Raw genomic sequence first — 16,704 nt, 5'->3', positions numbered from 1 at the left:
GGGGGGGAGACAAAGAAGAAGACTGAAGGATACGAAAATGAGAAGAGAGGCGTGGCGGTGGGCGGTAAGGGAGACTGAACGGAGGGTTAGTGACGGCGAGGGGAGAAAGATGAGAGTGGTGCGAGGAAGAGAGGGAAGAGAGAAAGAGGGATGGATGGAGGGCAAAAATGATCGAGATTTTAGGGGAGTAAAAGCGGCACGTTTACGCTCTGCACTCCGCCTTCTTCCCTGTTCGCATCATCGACTCTCTCTCTTCCATCCCTAATCCTTGCTACCGCGCGATGATCGTGGCAGTGGTGGTGGTGGTGGTGGTGGTGGTGGTGGTGGTGGTGGTGGTGGTGGTGGTGGTGGTGGTGGTGGTGGTGGTGGTGGTGGCGGTGGTGGTGGCGGCGGCGGCGGTGGTAGTAGCAGTGGTGGTGGGTGGTATGTCTTACCGCAACCTCGCCTCTATCTCCGCTCATCCTTGTCCCTCCGCCAACGAGGCGACCAATCCCCACTCCACACCCCTCTCTTAACGGGTTCTTCCCATACCACCCTTGGCGGATCAATGATGATTCCAGCACCCTCCGTTGTGTGGCGCTAACGTCGCCTAAGCGCCGCTCAGTCCGAACTCAGGGTTCACTCAGTCCACGAACGTTTGCCACGAGACTTCGATCTCTCACACCGCATCGCACACGCTATCTCTGTCTCTCTTTCTCTCTCTCTATTCACCCGCCTCGTATCTCTTTCTCTCTCTGTCTTTTTCTCCACTTTTTTCCTTTTTTCCCGCTTGGCGGACGGAGAACCAAACTGGTGACCGGGGAGGCGCGCGTAGTAACCGTGCATCGGTCTACGTCAACGGAAGTCTTGTCGTAGTACCCTCGTGCTTTCGGTTACTTCGACCCATATAACCGTCGTGCTGCGACCCCCGTTCGTCCGCTTCGACCGGCTGCGGATCTACCTGCGGCGCAGCGAGGTGAGTGGGCGACCTATCGCACGTCTACCTTTACGTCGGTCTCTCTACCACCGAACGCGAACCTCAAATTTGCCTGCCAAATTCGCGCAAATTTTCAGACACGTCTCAAGTTATGCAAAAGTTTCGAATACTTTTTACGGCAACTTTGCTACCTCCATTTTTATTCCTTTTATACTGGAAAATTTTCTTTTCTTTCTACAAATAAAATCTGAGGTTTACATGCCGTTGCGTTCAAATAGCTCATTAAAATAGCTGGAAGTGTTTTCAATATAATAGAAAATTAAAATCACTCCGTATTCTTGAAATTGCGACAGCTTACTTATTTATTTAGATTTATTAAGATTTTGCACAGAAATGTAGGCATAAATAAAATTCATTTTATATATATAACTTCAAAAGATTTTCGATTAAACTTGCATGATTTTTCGATATTAATTAGATTAATGAATGCAATAATTATGCACAAATTTTAAATAACTTTGATACAAATTTAATTTAGACCTGTAAAAATTTAGTTTGGATCTATACATTATGAGAATTACATTGCAGATTACATTAAACTTTTAACTTTGAATAGCGAGAGAATGTTAAATGTACGTCGATTAACACAGACATAATATTATTATACTCGTAATGTTATAACACGGAAGTAATGCAGCGAAGTAGAGCTCTAAAGAACTCTTTGTAAGAAGATTTTATCTTTTTTAACTAAACCCTGCACATATAAAACTAAATCAGATCTAGTCCATCCACAAAAGATCATCTCATGCTTTCAAAAAGAAAGTTATGCGTTATAGATTTTATATTATTTTTTGTATAAGCAGCTTGACGAGAACCGGTTTATCTGACTTCCGATGACGATGAGAAAATATTGTGATATCTGTACTTAGTAATACGATTTAACTTGTACAATTTCAAATCTAATGAGAATTTATATCTACAAGAAAATAGTACCGAACAATGTATTGATTATTATTATTATACATAATAGTAAATTGAGTAAATTTAATAATAAATTGAAAATATATGATTATTGCAAAGCTAATACATTAATTTTTTTGAAAGATTCACGGAACGTTATTGACTGATTTGCTTTTATAGCGCGCAAAATTCATTTTTTTTATATCGATAATACAAATGAGATTTATTTTACTGTATTTTGCCAAGTTTCAATGAATATTTATTAAATATCTGTTCTGTAGCGAAACCGGCATATACAAAAAATTAATTCACTGGAATTCTTGTTCCTGTGGTTTGCCTCATAAGGTGCTGTCACCTATTGGCAGGGACGTCCACTTAAATAAATATCCACTAATATATCCAACATAAATCCTATTTGAGCAGTTTTTGTACGACAGATTATTTTACTACGTTGAGAAAAAAGGGAAGGAACTTTAATTCAACAATATAATATATCTTTCCAAAAACTGTCAAAAGAAAACGTTTTTGACATTTTAAGTCATTTTATCGTTCACTGAAACAGAAAAGTTATGAATAGAATGATATTTTGAGATATATATATATATATATTAAAAAAATTTTTAGACATTTCTATATATAATCTAAAGAACATGTAGAGCTTAAATTTCCGAATTCCATTACGAAAGATATCACGAGGTTATCTTCATTGACATTTTTCATACTGTGGCGGTTTCTTAAGTTGTTCCTCCCAGCTTAATTCCTTTGCTGAATTATATTATAGAATGTATACCGAATTATATATTGTACTGCTTACGTTGTCAACATGCAACTACTCGAAGCCATGGCCGGGTGAAAGAGGCATCATGTAGATACACGTAAACATAGCGGCTTTGTGCGCCGGTAAGAACGCGCCGCAAAGTCCCCGACGAAAATTCGCTCCCGCGAGGATTCTGCTCATCTCAGAATCCCTCTCGTCGGCGAAACTTTCCGTATTCACTAACCGAATAACTGCTGCGACCAGGGCCGATCAATAGCGAAACCGTTTCAGTAAACAGCGAAAAATTCCGTATTTCTGTATTGAGAGATTGACTGTGTCTTGCCAGTATGGAAACCGGCTTTTTAGTTTCCCAGCATGCAAGATCCGCTCAAGTGAAACCTTGATACGCTTATTGTATGCAAAACGTATACTTGAAATGCTTGCTTATTTCTCATAGCATATATTTCGTAATCAATTTTATCAAATATATTTTCTTAATAAAAATTTACTGAAATGCTAGATTTGCAAGGTATCAGTCACAAAGTGATTACGACAATTATATATACTTATTATTTTATACCGATAAAAGAAACTTTATCGCTCTGTACTTTGTAAAAATTTACTGTCCTTTATATGTTTTGCCACTGGCGAGATGTGAAATTCTATGAGAGAAACTCGCAGATGCATTGTTAAGTAAAATGGATATGTAAGTGTGCATGTTGATGAGTGCATACGGAGGCAAGTAAATCTAGCGGTTCACTCATAGACTAGCTAAATTACTACTCGGATTAATTTGCGTATGAACTGATTGTGTACATTGACAAGCACTATTATGTAGAGATGTAACGTTCCATGAAGACGCGTATCCATTATTTGTATTTTCGAGGGAAGTAATGATAGTTTCGTCGAAGAATGAAAAAAATGACAGAAAAGCAAAACGCGAAATGTAGAAAGAACTTCTTTGAAAGAACTTCGTAAGAAAGGGCACGTGTTTAATTTTTGTTTCACACGGAATGCTCGGTTATGCAATTCTACAAAGAGCAGAATTTATGGAAAAATCTAGTTCTGCTGAAACGTTTATTTTAAAAAGATGTGGTTTGTGAATTTTCTAAGCTACAGCTTGAACAAACCACGATTTTTTTTTAAAAAGGTAACTTGTTCTTTTATATAAAATTGTTAATAATTAGCAATTGTATGATATTAAACAGACAGTATTTCTTACAACTTTCAAGCTTATTTATCAGAGATTTTTTTATACCTATCGGCTTATCGATTAATCAGGTCATAATTATAGGTTGTGTAGTAAGACAATAAAATTTAAATATTTTTAGCCTATTCCATACATTACACAATATTAGTAATTATTGGTTATTCCATATACACGATGCTGTGTATGACAAGGATTTATATTAAATATATATAAATTTTATATTAAATATATAATTTATTTCTAAACACGTCCCATTGTCGTCTACGTCCTAGATTTTTTGCGGAGAAGAGAAATGTCTCGCGTGAATCCCTGGATCGTGCTGGTCCTCCTGAACTGTCATCCTACTGGCCGTTTTCAAGCTATTTCTTCGTTTTTGCACATTAAGGGTCATAACGTGCGAGAAGGAAAGAATTAGAGAAATGGAGAAGTAGAGATGGATGAAGATTATGTCTACATGATTCATTCGGTTATGTGATTTATTACAGCCATGTGTTTTTTTTTACGTGATCAATCCTAATCTCGTAATCAATCAGCAATTCGAAAAGTCATGGGGTTCGGCGAGAGTTGATATTGCGATAGCCTAGAAGTCGATCTTCAGAGAGAACGAACAGCAAGTCGCCTTACCCATCCACATCATATAGGTATTACAGAATTCTCTACCTCTCCTATATTCCCTGAGGTATTTCATCTCATTGCTTCATATACGCACCGGTTTGATGGCGAAATTGGACCAAGAATGAGAGGCAACCCTTTAGTGCTAGAATTCGCAAAAACGTTCTCAGTACGTCTCTTGAGGATTAAACCTTCTTTCGTTCAATAATGACTCTATTAATTGCAACATATAGAAGTTTCTGCGTGTACAAAACTTCTTCGAAGAACTTTAAACAGTATTGGTATCTCTAACAATGGATACTACTTTATAACGTAAAGGTATCGATTACTACAATATATGTTTTGAAATAAATTTATGTTAAATGTACATAGAAATTCGTATAAACGCGTCTGAGAAAGCTGAAATAATTATATGCACTCACAGAAATAAGGATAATTTTATAATAAAGCAATTTCTTATATTTCTTATATTTGCTAATTACAATGCATATATATACATATATTATAATTATAATATATGAATTTTGTGACGATTAGTAATAGCGTAATTAATTAACATTTGACTCTCTATTGCAAAATCATGATCATTACGTATGTAACACGTTTGTTCACAAGGTTATAATTTCACAAAGAGTAATGATACTCGGATAAATCGCACGTGTCGCGCTAAATAGCCTATTAACGATAAATGGATATATCCTTTAGACAGCGCACCATTTTAATGGAATCGTGCGACGTTAATTAATATTCTACTCCTGCTAAAATCTGCTCCTCCGAAGGCTGTTCGCGTATCTATCAGCAAATTGTATTTTAGCATCTATTAGTGATGCCCTGCAACATCGTACAGCCGACTCAACACTAGTATCCGTATTAATACGACGAAAAGCAAGACGAGTGTATGCGAAGAGTAACAAAGGATCGTTGGCGAGCAGAAAATGTAGTTACTAACTACAGCAAGAGCGATTTAATGCTCTTGACGTATCGCAGTAAATTAAGTACAGCGATGTCCATAAAACTGATATACTTCTGTGAAGTAACTTAAGGAGCATCTCAAAAAAGAAGAATCATTATGAAGAAAATTAGAGAATTTATTATGAAGAAGAAAGTATATTTTTAATTTAAATCGAATTTTCTAGGTGCTGGGGAATTGCCTAGCTATAATAATTTAGAGATATTCTTCTCTATCCTTCATGTTATCAGAATTACAATCTTAGAAAGGAAGGTGTTCCGTGATTGACTACTTTACAATATGTTATTGAAATTCATTTCTTATTTCAATCGCGATCTTTTTGTTTATTAATATATTGTGCCATGTCCACTCTTCAATTATTGCACAGTAGAACCAAGAGGAAGAGCAAGGATGCGTTTGAACGGAAGGGAATTTCAAAACCGATTTGGTCTCCTGCGACGCTGGCAGGTTCAACACAGCAAGTAGTACACACATCGGAAAATTGTATAGCGAAGGAATTACGTGAGTGAAAAATTGATCGGAGGTTTGACAGCGTAGCTCGTCTTCCCGTGGGACCAGCCAGTCTTGTTCTACCTATTCTTCTATCTCGTGCATATCCCGTACTCGGTCACACGGAGATCTCTTGAGGAAGGAGGAGATGCAACTGCAATAAGGGAAAATACTTTCAATACTTCCCATCTCAGCACGTAACCTGGGAGGCGTGTACCCAGTGAATATATTATATATTTATCATATAGTAAATATAAATCAAGCGCTGTATAATTGCGAAACATATATGTATCTCTAATTCTTGTAGATATTTCTCTCTCTCTCTCTCTCTCTCTTCCTTTTTTTCATATATTTTTACTTAGCTTATTTAGAGTGCGACACATGAGATTTATCCAAATATCACATTATTCTTTGTAAAATTGTAACCTTGTGAAGAAAAGTATGACGTCTGTCTTTTGAATGATCATTTTTGGGGGATAATTCCAAATTCTTCTCTTTCACCGCTGATGAAAGATGCTATGTTACCCGAAATATGCGGTTTGCGAAATTAATTTATTTCATATTTGAATAAATTGTTTATATTAATACATCAATGTTAGTTCATTATTCATTTGGCACTATTTCTTCATATCACTATTAATTACTAATACGAATTTGGATTTTTAGTGTTAATTTGTAATTATATGATTTTACAACAGAGATGTCAAATGTTAATTAATTATGCTACCACTAATTGTCACAAAATTCATAATGTATTGTAATTATGTTACGCATTATAATTACAAAATACCTCTATAATTTCTCTACATTAAATACATAGGTACTATCAAATCAGATCTTTTCCAACTTACATTTTTAAACAAATGTTTATCTCTTTATTAAATGTAATGTTGTAGACTTTGCTTATATTATCAAATAATTAAATATAAGATGTTAGTTACAGTTGAAACAAGTTCTTTAAAAATTCATAAAAATGTAATATATGAAAATTGTAGTTATATTCATTCATTAGCTAACAATGTTTTAAATGTGAGATGCAACCTCGCTGTTATGATACACATATTATATAAAATCTATAGAAAATTAAATTAAGCAATATTTTAATTTTAAAAAGTAAATAATTAGAGTACCGTTTAAATACTCAAAATGTCAATTCTTTATCTATATATCTCTTCAACTTTTATTAGATCGATTTAGATTAATTCGATTAAATCAAATAACATCTCGAATAATTCGCAAGAGAAGATTTTCTTCAAATATTTTATCGTACAGGTTTGACATCACATCTTTTTGGATAAAAATATTTATTTTAATAGAGATTTTTTCCTTGATAAAAGCTAGATTTTTTATCTTACATTTTCATTGCCATTTATTTTTGAATTGAACTAGAAAATGAAGTAACAACTGCAGTAAAATGATCCGTTTTAAAAATGTATCCAAGCCAGCGCTTACGCGCGTTGCTTTTTATTGATCAAATATAAACTGGATGACAGCAACGTTGCGTACATTTGTAGAAGTCAGTATGTGTATGTTGGGAGACTGAATCCCTGGGTGGCAATGTATGTGAATAGACGTTTATTCTGTTCTTCCCACATGATTCCGTCCTCCTCAGCTTTGAAGTCTTCTCTCCGTCAGCCTCTCTGCCGGCCGGCTCGACGTTACCATCGTGCCACCAACTTTGTTATCTCCGGCTACGTCCGTCAACCCCGTCAAACGTTTCCGTCGCTTTGTGCAACGCGTCGAGTGGTGCCGTTCGTTCGCTCGTTCTCTCGCTCGTTCGTTCGTTCGTTCGTTCGCGTTTGCTGGTTTGCTTCCCTTAGCGTCAGCTCCCGATGGTCTGCCTCGTCGCCGTTAGTTGCCGTCGTCGCCGTCGACTCGCAATGGCTTATCCGTTTAATTAACGAGACAATGCCAGGCCCGCAGATTGCACGCGCTGGGTCTTCGCGTACCAAAAGCGAACAATGTCGTTATTGTTCCCTTACCCTTGCCACGCGCGCTCCAGTCCAATGCGCCCACTATACCGTATTTTGAAAAGTTTAACGGGCGTTCGAGTTAGCACCTCATTGCGCGATTGTTATTCAATGGGGTTCCAGTGCCGATCGTTGACTAGCAGAGATCATTTCAAAAAAATTCATTGAAAAAAAGGTACGTCCCTTGTAGAAAAGTACTACTGAGCACTAGGAGTATTTTGAGGCACTACTGTACTACTACACTAGTAGTAGTGCAGAAGTGTTCAGTAATGCTGAGTAGTGCTAAGATCTTCTATATATCCGCGTTTCGACAAAATACAAGATGCAGAAAACAAGTATATGCATCACAGAAACTAACTATTAATAACTTTATTTTTAAAAAAGCGCTTTCAGAGACTCTACGAGCACACTCTGATCAGGCTGAGAGTAAGTGATGGATTTCATTTACATATGCCTATTTATAGGGATCCGCGTCATTTTCTCCTTACGGAAAACGAGTCCATCTTGCGGCGGTACTGCGTGCCTCAAAATACTCCTAGTGCTCAGTAGTACTTTTCTACAAGGGATTGGAGCAAAAATAGAAGTGAAACATTTTTAACACATTCTTCATAGTTTGCATCTTAGTTTGCATGAAATGTGCTCTCATTTAATATTTAGAAACAAAACAAGCTTTTAGAAGCGTCGTGCGTTCCTTTAACTCTCATTCTTTTATTCGTATTCTAAAATGATCTTTATGATTTAAGAAATCTATGACCTAAAAAGCTTAAAAGAAAAAAAGGAGAATGAGAGAGAAAGAGAGAGAGAGAGAGAGAGAGAGAGAAATAGAAATAAAAATAGAGAACTACTGCTTTAAACGAAACTACTTACTTTTCTACCGGAACGTGCATTTTCCGCGCGACGCAATAAGAGAACCAGGCCGCAGCGTACATTCCGCAATTTTGCGTCTCGCGGGCAAAAGGGAACGTTCGTAAAAACACGGTCTCGTCCGGATTTCGCGGATGCTTTTGCGGTTGTTGTACGACATTGATATATCGCAATTGGTTTTTTTTCCGTTTTGCATTTATCCTTGTCGTCCCAAAAGAAGTTTTCAGATGAATTAAAATTTTTACTTGTACTGAACATCCGACAATTATTAGGTATGTTTGATGTTGACTCAGCTTATCTCACAATCAGTTAGATGTGCAACTTTATGAAGAAAAATATAAGAAAGATGAGAAAAAGTTTGTAAAAACTATAAAGGTTTATTTATCAACTTCTCGACAACTTTACTAAATCGATAGTCTACATTCAATAAGATGAATATAATAAATCTCTTTCTCTTCTTTTTTCTCTCTTTTCTCTATTTAACCGTCTTTATGACAGAAAGGAAAATTTTTTTCACCAAGCGGTTCTAATACTAAAAAGCAGATACAAATAATTAATAATTTAAAGAATTTTATGCGAATTATTTGTATCATCAGACAACGTGATCTGAAAAATAGTTCATCAATACATCAATTCGAAAAACGAAATATATTGTGTACTAAGCGAATTTTTATTTTCAAGGTAGAAACTTTTTTTTTGGGAATGAGAATAGCAATGTGGTAAATGGAAAAGGTATGAAGTGGTTACTACAAAGGCGAGTATGAAGGCGAAATTGCACGTTCATCGTATTTTTATCCACATTGTGGACCGCGCTGGTACAAAAGAGAAAGCGATTTTTCTGGATTTCCTCGATGCACACCAACAGTCGCCACACTGTCCGTTTCTCCTAGCGTAAAACCGCCCATATTACTGTTTGCTCACGGTTCAGTTTTACCATCTCCGTCCGGCGCGGAAATTCTTGATCACCAGCATATCTGCCGAATAAAATCTCCGCCAAACTAATGCACCATCGGGCTGTCTAAAATTTTTATGTATCAGATATTTTGCGTTTGTGTTTCTTTTTATTTGAATCAATTTTTGTGATGTAGAATATGTAGTTTAAGATTGTTTGCAGAAAAAAAACCTGTTCGCACCGGTTCTACATTGACGCGATATTCAATCAAAAGATTGTTTAAATCAGCGTAAAAGAATATTCGAAAGCAGTATTTGAATATAAAGAAATGATCTATATTATAATATAAAGTAGAGGAAAGTCGCCGATACTAATGTAGGTCTCGTAAAGTGACACCCCCTTATTTCTCAAAAACTAACTATTGCATTTTATTAATACTAATAAAGTCATGATCTGTTCAGCTAATTAAAGAAGTACAAACTCATAATTCATATATTTGTGGCTTATTTCTATACCAAATCAGCTAAAAACCAATTCTATGGATCCGAGAAAAAAATTCTTACGGTGTTCTTTTGCAAATTGCATAATTAAAATAATAATGACTGTAATTATTGATAATATTATGTCATTTTAAATGTTTATAATTTCATAAATTAGTTTTCTTTACAGAACAGGATATATCTTTATTTATAGAATAAGAATGTTGGTATTATTGCTTACTATGTCAGTTTTGGAGCCCATTTTGTCAGACGCTCACTTTTGCATAACTTACAAAAAACTTAATTATTGCAAAATTGCAAACAGTATTATAAAAATTGCTTATACTATCTGATAGAAGACACTTTTTACTTTGTATTTATGTTTTTGAAATTGTATTTTTACCTTTTGTTTAAGAAATATTGTCTAAAAATAAAGTGATATGTCGGTATCAGTGACCTTCCTCTATAATATATAGAAATTATATAATACATATATTATCTGTCAATATGCAACAACAGACTAGATAGATTGTAAAATATCTTGATTTTTATTTTCAAATTATAATTAATCAGAATTATAATCTCGAAGGAACAAATTATTTATATTTATATAATTATTAAATTATTATAGAATAATACAGATAATTCTGGAAATTATCAACAAGCAATTGTTGATATTTTTATCCAAAAAGTTTCAGTACGACGAAATATTTAATGGATGTCATTAATTGGGAGAAATATTTTAAGGGAGGTTTAACTTGTAATTATCAATCTATTTTGTGTTTGTTATTTCAATTGAGTGAATAAATAATTAAAAATTAAATTCAGTATTAATTACTTTTTAGTCGCCTTTACTGTTTCTTAATGATATTACTATGTATCGCATTATAAAATTAATTAACGCTTTAATATTATAATATAAATGACAAATTTACAATCATGTAAAGACCTATATCTAATTTTGAAATTTGTTTTATTATTTTCACGATTCCATCAGCAATTACGCGTAAAAGGTTTCCGCGATCTAAGTGCAGAGTCTCATTCTCACGCAATTCCATCCTACTGACGTCGTTTACTGTCGATGAAATCTGACGTAACGAGGAAAGTTCGATAGGTTTTAAGTCAACGACGAAAATACGTTAAGTTTACAGCCAAATACCGGTGGGAAAGACACATTAACGTTAGAGAGTGTCCGATAATAGGAAAAGTCTTTGACATTTGTGGGAAGTGCTCCGAGCTTTGGAGAACTATATAGCGTCCCTTTAGAGCATGTTTCGCACGAGTTCTTGTAGGAAATAGTTGGTGAGTTCTTGGTTACGAGTTACAAATTTCGATGGAGTCTTGATTGAATTCTCGATATTACCAATGAATACAAATGAAGATTTCATGCACGATAAATTTTCAAACGTATACATTTCAATTTCTCTTTTTGTGATGAAGAACTATATTGGTTTCATTTTATGTATTCTTCGATGCAATTATTTAATGTATACGATAAAGTTGGAGAAAAATAAAAAACAGTATGAAAACTAGATCTATAAATTCATATATACATTAAATAGAGTTTATCGCACCTCTTTTGAACTGCGATGATCGAATAAGTCAATTTGATTTTATTAAGTGATCTTTCTATTTTCACGGTAGAAAATCATCTAAACTGCATTCAAGTAGTTAATTTAACTTTAACGATCTGTGTTAAATAGATACAGAGATGACAGTCCATCTTCTTTTGCGGTGGAAGGGTATAAAGAGATAGGAACGGAATTGGAAAAACGGAGATCGTACAGCATTCGCATCGAACACTGAAAGTCTCTCTAGAGTCTCTCAATATTTCAGAAAGTTTTTCCGGGTAGGACCAACTTCACACGTCGACAAATGCTTAGCCTTGCTTAGCCGTCTTTATCCCCGACCGACGTTTTATCGACGACTGTGCCGAAGTTTGCTCTTTTCTTCTTTCCGCCGTTTATAATGGAGAAAGCTGTCGTTTCAAAGAGGCGTATTAAGCGCTAAATGTAAGCAAGAATGAACATTTCAACGTCATACTATATTTATTAAGAGTAGCACATATACATATATTTCCAGAGTCCTAAGTTTTGTTTAAAATTGGGTACGCTGCGTTCTCTCAGTGATACGCGCCACCAGGTTTATCGAAGTAAACTTTTACGCGACATTTCGATGTTCCGGTGACTTAAGTCCTTATCAAGTTTAGGAACGCCCAACAGACGGTTTTACAACTTGCGTCATAAACTGTAGAGGAATATGGGTCATAAGTGAGTCGGTAGAAGTGGAGCACATGTATATGACTTTCATCTTTCAACGTGGTGCGCTCGATGCTTCGCCTCAATGGTCGTGTTTTACTTGTACGACGTTTTTATGACTACCTGCCATGAAGATAGATAAAAAAAATCTGATTGTCTATCGTCCGTCGAATAAACGCGTCTTTATCCTTTTATCTCGAGATGAATAAACGATATATTTTATTTGTCTTATTCACTCTCTCGGAGGATGAGGTAAACGTGTCTCTCAATCCATAGTGCACATTACTACATCGGGAATGTTATTCCATTTTAATGGAAGCCCGGACTTTCAGGGCGCGTATAATTCAGCAGTTGTAAAATCGGTCGTCCTACCAGAATAAATGGTCCGTTCGTTCGGACAATTTATAAAATCCTTCGAAACCCGTAGTACCTTCGGGCCTTTTCTCGAATAACTGGGAATTTTATCAGCTGACTCGAGCGACACCGCCGCTGGCTACACATCCGTGCACATTTCATTTTAATGGCCGTGAACTGTAAGATTTCCCGCTAGTTGACTTCTTCTCTCGATTGCATTCGTCGTTTTGTCAGTAATGCGCTCCTAGGAGCTAAATAGAAACTTAACGTTTTGCACTTTGGTAATTTAATTTTTATCTTATTAATTTTCTCAGTTACAGGTAATTATAGGAAAGGTATAATGTCGGTGGTAATCTTGTTATATTAAGCTTATTATAAAAAATAGAAATTTTGTTCGAACAATTTGGACTTTTTGGTTTTCTCTTCAGGATTTATCATCGAGAGGAAGTGCAGTATAGTTTCGAGGCGTCTTGTACGTACGACAGAAATCTAGCTGGGTGTAATCAAAATAGCCGAAGGGCGAGTTTCAGTAAGCTGATCAAACTGTAGTGTAGTTTCTATCCGCACCGGTATATCCCGGCCGTTGGGTATCTCCCTTCAATTTCACTCCGATAACTTGTTAGCGCCGCTAACTGCTTCGTAAAATTGGCGTCGCGAAGTAAGTGCTTGGGGAATATTGAAAGTAACAAGGAGGAGCCGTTCCGCCTATGGGAGACTCGTATAGCACTTGGAATTAGTGAGATTTTGTAAAATATCTTTTGCGAGACTTCCACCCGCTATATCGAATAACGTAACAGGAGCACTATGCTTTCCGCATCGATTTAACGTCCAGACTTCTTTTGATTATTATTTATGAAAGCCGTTTCATCGTTCATAAACACTAAATAATGATTTGGTCTAATACGCGAGAAAAATGTCTACCTCAGTTAGAGTAGTAAGTAAAGTCCGATGAGGATTTTAACGTTTGAAAGCCCATCATTCTTCTCTCATCTCGAGGTATTTCTGCTGAAGAAAGTAGGAGTAGCAATATCAAATCATTATGAATTATTTTCATTAGCTCGCGCGATGAGTGCTCTTAGTTAATTAATATCGCTTTATTAGAGTGTTGACGTTTATTAGAGTGTTGGAAAGTTTCAATATTTCTACGTTACATTTTACGTTACATTAAAAAAAATTTTTAGTCTAAGAATGTACGATCTTTTTTCGAGGCTATCCAAGGTTTTGAGGATACGTATAAGACCGGCGGGTATCCTCGGCACATATCTTGCGGCGCTTCTCTTTTTCCATTTCGCGTCTGCTAAGTGAATTCCGGGGAAGACTCATTTTCAAGTTGGGGAAAGTGCGCGTGTGGTGCACCAACGGCCGGGGACGAAGATTACCCAAGTTTCAAGGGGAAACTTACCAAGTTCTGCATACGCGGTCACGTATATCACATGACCGCGTGCACTCTTCCTTCCCGTCTACTTCGATAAGTAAAATATTCAAATGATGCTATAGTAATACAAATTCTACTATGCAAAAAGATAGCAACAGTGAGAAAGAAAATATTTTAGTATGCAGTTTTGTATAAAATGTACAATTTCAAATCTTTAAATGCAGTCCAAGTTTGTATAAGACTTCACCAAGTCTCCATGGTGCATCTGCCATATTAAGCACGTACTAATCAGAATTTAACATCTAGTATAGATTGTCCAGTTTTTTAAATTCTTTGGACTATTCCGTGATATGAGTAATAATCGCGTAGGTATATAGAAGGCCGTTTTGACTCGTATATCTTTTGAGATATATATACACATGATTGATAGTATACGATTTGCAGACTTGGCAAGTGATGCGTTACTTGTAACGTCATTACCATTACAAGTTACTTTTTTCAGTAACGATTGGGTAACGACGTTACATTTTCTTCTAAGTAACGTTCATGATAACGCAGTTACATTTTTGGGGTAATGATAACGATTTTACTAGTTACTCTCTTTTATCGTTACTTTATTTCTATTTACGTGAAAGTTTTAATCGTAACTAGAGCGTGTATACACGTATATGTAGAGGAAAGTCCCCTATTATGAGATAAGTGCCTAATATGAGATAGCAGCGTTTCTGCTAAACTAATAAACGCTATCTATTGGTTCCACCAAGAATATCTTGGATTGAAAACTATTCAGTGGAAAATTCATTATTAGGTCACGCCTGTAGTCATTGTAAAAAAAGATTTTAGAATTTGGATGTCTTCAAGTTTCATCGAGATGAGCTTAATCTTTTTTATTATTTAATAAATAAATATTTGGCAATAAATTCTTCATGTAGTGATAGAATAAGATCGTATTAATAGAAAAATGCGGGATATGTAGAATTGCTTAATTACAGAAGTTAAATTTGATGATCGTAAAACCGTAAGACGTGGAAATCATAACATGAGATACCCAGAATATTTCTGATATATCCTCTGAAATAACCTATGCTCTTTTGTCATAGTAGAAAATCGTTGCTACACGCAAAAAAAGAACTTATATCAACTAAAGGACGTAATATCAGCTAAATATCAATTGTTGGTTCAAATTTTGTTGTTATCGATAAAAGTTAATTGCTATTGAAGGTAAAATACATTTGTTACCGACATCTAACTTTATTAGTTAAAATTAAAAGCGTGCTTAACACGAGTAGTTAAATAAGTGGCAGCTATTCATCACTATCTTAGCCGCGTAACTGAACACTCCATTCGCTATTGTTTCTGGGACGCTGCCGGTTGCCATTTTACTCTAGCAGAGAATTTTTCGCTGCAGCACCTAAATTTTAGTAGTTAATAAATTGAGCTTTGGCAGCAATGACATTAATTGTCTCTAGTATAAGGACACGTTTTAACTGCTACAGTTCTATTTTAGCTGCGTTGACTAATCTTTTCTCTGCGTGTAAAGTATAAATGTTATTGTACAATAATAAAAGGGACAATCGGAATAAACATCGAATGCCTGTTTCTGCAATGCTTGGTTCCATCTACCTGAAGATGAGTTCTGGGTATAATCCATCCATATAGTCAATTTTCGCGCACACTGGCTGTGTTTGTGTGTATTTTAGAAACATTAAATAACTAATATTAAGTGACTAATATTAAGTTAAATAAATAAAGTGTTATGTAAATGTCCGGATATAGGTACATATGCAGTCATTGGGATCAGATAATACCTATGTCCGGACAATTACACAAAATGTTTAATTTATTTATTTAAATTAGTATTAAAATCTCAGACACAAAATTTAGTTATTTAAATTAATATTAATCTTAAATGCATTTTAACTTAAAGATCAATTTGAATTAGTTGTCTTTTGTCATTAAACATCTATTATTGGCTGCGTTCATGCGTTCAGCAGAAAAAGCAGCTTTGTAACTGTTGTAAAATTCTTGAATATGATTGGTTTATACATTTAGATCCAATGAGGAACTAAGGGCAAGACCAATCATATTGAAGAATTTTACGACAGTTGCAAAGCTGCTTTCTCTACTGAACACAGCCAATATTTCCCGTCAGCATACTAATTTTCTAATTGTGATCGGACACTGGGACAATTATGTCTGCTGTCCGGCCACTGGTACACATTGACGCAGTCTATTACTTATTTAAATATTTTAGTTAATAATTGTTATAAGTGGATTCAAATATTAGGTGTTAAACTTAATTCCTATCGTTTTTTTGTCTCGAAAATCGATTTGTTTCGAAGGGAAGATGAATGAATACCTTAATCAAAGTAATTTCCTCCATTTTCTACTACTTTTTCTCATTTCTCCGGCAACAGGGCAATTCCACGACGCGACGGTAGAACGCGGTGTCTTTCGAGGCGATCCATTCATCCACCCATTTTTGGACTTCGTTGTAACTGGAGAAGTGTGTGTTCATAAGTGCGTGTTGCATCGATCGGAAGAGATGGTAATCCGACGGTGCCAAGTCTGGAGAGTACGCTGGGTGCGGCAGAACTT

The 16,704-nt window shown here is 35.5% G+C and overlaps 1 protein-coding gene and 1 pseudogene across 1 annotated transcript in view; one reads left to right on the top strand and one right to left on the bottom strand.

The window, feature by feature from the left end:
- Positions 1–618: 618 nt before the first annotated feature.
- The window catches only part of cpx (synaptic transmission protein complexin), a 137,345-nt gene continuing 121,259 nt past the window's right edge, over positions 619–16,704 (top strand). The window contains exon 1 of the mRNA XM_018511773.1: positions 619–955. The gene's annotated coding sequence lies outside the window, so the exon portion shown is untranslated. The remainder of the gene's footprint in view (positions 956–16,704) is intronic.
- LOC108763842 (uncharacterized) overlaps positions 5,708–16,704 on the bottom strand; it is a 15,750-nt pseudogene continuing 4,753 nt past the window's right edge.

This window comes from Trachymyrmex cornetzi, unplaced genomic scaffold (genome assembly GCF_001594075.2).
Source record: "Trachymyrmex cornetzi isolate Tcor2-1 unplaced genomic scaffold, Tcor1.1 scaffold386, whole genome shotgun sequence".
Taxonomy (NCBI): domain Eukaryota; kingdom Metazoa; phylum Arthropoda; class Insecta; order Hymenoptera; family Formicidae; genus Trachymyrmex; species Trachymyrmex cornetzi.
This window is presented reverse-complemented; position numbering and strand designations above follow the sequence as displayed.